Below are 3,614 nucleotides of genomic sequence, written 5' to 3'. Positions count from 1 at the left end.
AGATATTTTCTAATATATGCTTTGAGCTTCCCATGCTCATTTTACTGGTAGGTTTTCTTCCTTTCCCTTCTTTCATATTGATGGCCATGTTTCTGTGTTTCTGAGTGTAGCACATCTTTAAGTATCTTTTGCAGGGCCGTACGAGTGGCCACAAAGTCTTTCAATTTCTGTTTGCTATGAAAGGTCTTTATTTCACCTTCATTCACAAATGAGAGCTTAGCAGGATATAATATTCTGGGCTGGCAATTTTGCTTTCTTAGCACCTGTGCTATGTCTCGCCATTCCCTCCTAGCCTGTAGTGTTTCTGATGAGAAGTCTGCTGTGAGTCTGATTGGAGATCCTCTGAGAGTAATCTGATGTTTCTCTCTTGCACATTTTAGGATCTTTTCTTTATGTTTCACTGCGGTGAGTTTAATTACCACATGTCGTAGTGAGGATCTCTTTTGGTCATGTTTATTGGGGGTTCTATGAGCTTCCTGTACTAGGATGTCTCTGTCCTTCTCCAAACCTGGAAAGTTCTCTGCTAGTATCTCACTAAAAAAGGCCTTCTAATCCTTTCTCTCTCTCCATGCCTTCAGGAACTCCTAGAACTCGAATGTTGTTTTTTTTTAATAGTATCCTGTAGATTCCCAACAATATTTTTTAGATTTCTAATTTCCTCTTCTTTTCTTTGGTTTGACTGTATGTTTTCCTGTGCTCTATCTTCTAAGTCCGATATTCTCTCTTCTGCTTCACCCATTCTGCTTTTAAGGCTTTCTAATGGGTTTGTCATTTGATCTATTGAGCTCTTCATTTCATTTTGATTTCTCTTCACTATCACACTTTCCTGCTCTACTAGTTTCTGCGTTTCATTTTGATTCTTCCTTAAAATTTCATTTTCATGAGAGAGATTTTCAATCCTGTCCATTCAGGATTTCTGTAGTTCAAGGATTTGCTTTTGAAAACTCCTAAATGTTCTTATCATAAATTTTTTGAAATCCGTATCTTGCATTTCTTCTATCTCATCATCTTCATGATCTTTGCTTGGGGTGTTTTGTTTATTTGGAGGCATCATAGTGTCATCGTTGGTCTTGTTCCCTCGATTTCTGTGTTTGTTGCTTGGCATAGTTAATTCTTCTTTCGTCACTGTGTGTGTTTTTTTTAATTTTTTTTTATTTTATACTATGTCTGTGTTAAGTGGACAAGAATACATTGCATGACTAACAATTGAAACCCTATTTATTGGGCTGCCTCTTGCCTTTATCATTGATTTTAGCACAAAGCTGGTGATACATGAATCATTTTTCTGTCTATATAGTTTTCAGTTCTGAAACTTGTTTTTCCCCTTTACAAATCAATCTTGTAAAACAGGCTCTTTGTTGTAGTCATACAAGTTTTACTATCCCACTTTTTTTTTGCATCTTTATTTATTGCAAACACACACATATGGAGAGGGCAACAAAGAGGGATCTCCCACCCAGTGGATCATTCTCCAAATGCTAGCTACTGCCAAGGCTGGGACAGGTCGAACCAGGAACAAAGAATTCAGTCAGTATATCCCAAATGTGTGGAAGAGACTCAACAACTTGAGATTTCACCTGCTGCCTCCCAGGATGTGCATTAACCAGGAAACTGGAATCAGGAATGGAGGTAGGACTTGAACCCAGTCACTCTAATTTGAGATTGCAGGTGTCCCAAGCAGAGTCTTAATTTCTACACCAAATGCCTCCCCCCACATGTTTTTAAGAAAACTGAATACTCAACAGCTATTGTGAGCCATGGATAAATAACATGTTGAACAATAAATAACTCTTGTTGTGACAAATAAAATTTGATGTAAGAAATGTTAATCTCTTGATATTATTAAAACTAATCTTATGAAATCTCATTCTTCTTTCCAAAAGTGAACCAAAGTAATAATTCATGTGATGAGCAAAGTTGTCAGAAGTTTCATTCCTCGTGCTCGCTTCAGCAGCACATATACTAAAATTGGAATGATACAGAAAGATTAGCATGGCCCCTGCTCAAGGATGACACGCAAATTCGTGAAGCGTTCCATATTTTTAGGGAATGGCGAGATATAGCCCAGGTACTAAAAGAGAAAAACTGCCAGCCCAGAATATTATATCCTGCTAAGCTCTCATTTGTGAATGAAGGTGAAATAAAGACCTTTCATAGCAAACAGAAATTGAAAGACTTTGTGGCCACTCGTACGGCCTGCAAAAGATGCTTAAAGATGTGTTACACACAGAAACAAAGAAACACGGTCATCAATATGAAAGAAGGTAAAGGAAGGAAACCAAGGAAGGAAAGCTCACAGCAAAAGATCACAGGAAATTCAAAGCATATATTAGAACTTATCTTTGGCAAATGGCAGGGCAAAGTTACCACTTATCATTAGTCACATTGAACGTGAATGGCCTGAACTGTCCAGTTAAAAGACACCGATTGGCTGATTGGGTTACGGAACAAAACCCATCTATTTGCTGCTTACAAGAAACTCATCTTTCCAACAAAGATCCATACAGACTGAAAGTGAAAGGCTGGAAAAAGATATACCATGCCAACAGAAATGAAAAAAGAGCGGGCGTAGCCATCTTAATTTCAGACAACATAAACTTTACCACAAAAACCATTAAGAGAGACAAAGAGGGACACTACATAATGATTAAGGGATCAATTCAACAGGAAGATATAACAATTATCAATGTATATGCACCTAACTACAGGGCACCGGTTTATCTAAAAGACTTGTTAACGGACTTAAAGGGAGATTTAGACCCCAATACAATAGTACTGGGGGACTTCAACTCCACTCTCAGAAATAGACAGATCAATAGGACAGAAGATCAACAAGGATACAGTAGATTTAAACAAAACTATAGCCCAAATGGATCTAACAGATATCTACAGAGCTTTTCATCCTACACTTAAAGAATTTACATTCTTCTCAGCAGTACATGGAACCTTCTCTAGGATTGACCACATACTAGGCCATAAAGCAAGTCTCAGCAAATTCAAAAGAATTAGAATCATACCATGCAGCTTCTCAGACCATAAAGGAATGAAGTTGGAAATCAGCAACTCAGGAATCCCTAGAGCATATGCAAACACATGGAGATTGAACAACAGGCTCCTGAATGAACAATGGGTCATAGAAGAAATCAAAAGAGAAATCAAAAACTTTCTGGAAGTAAATGAGGATAACAACACAACATACCAAAACTTATGGGACACAGCAAAAGCAGTGTTAAGAGGAAAGTTTATATCAATAGGTGCCTACATCAAGAAATTGGAAAGGCACCAAATAGATGAGCTTTCAATTCACCTCAAGGATCTAGAAAACCTACAGCAAACCAGACCCAAATCTAGTAGGAGAAGAGAAATAATTAAAATCAGAGAAGAAATCAACAGGATTGAATCAAGAAAAACATTACAAAAAATCAGCCAAACGAGGAGCTGGTTTTTTGAAAAAATAAACAAAATTGACACCCCATTGGCCCAACTAACTAAAAAAAGAAGAGAAAAGACCCAAATCAATAAAATCAGAGATGAAAAAGGAAACGTAACAACAGACACCACAGAAATAAAAAGAATCATCAGAAATTACTACAAGGACTTGTATGCCAGCAAAC

At 37.3% G+C, this 3,614-nt stretch overlaps 1 non-coding gene across 1 annotated transcript; it reads left to right on the top strand.

Moving 5' to 3' along the window:
- Positions 1–1,938: 1,938 nt before the first annotated feature.
- Positions 1,939–2,044, top strand: LOC138847166 (U6 spliceosomal RNA). Its single transcript, XR_011384815.1, has one exon. It is a non-coding gene; the product is annotated as a U6 spliceosomal RNA (small nuclear RNA).
- Positions 2,045–3,614: the final 1,570 nt, after the last annotated feature.

This window comes from Oryctolagus cuniculus, chromosome 19 (assembly GCF_964237555.1).
Source record: "Oryctolagus cuniculus chromosome 19, mOryCun1.1, whole genome shotgun sequence".
Classification (NCBI taxonomy): domain Eukaryota; kingdom Metazoa; phylum Chordata; class Mammalia; order Lagomorpha; family Leporidae; genus Oryctolagus; species Oryctolagus cuniculus.
This window is presented reverse-complemented; position numbering and strand designations above follow the sequence as displayed.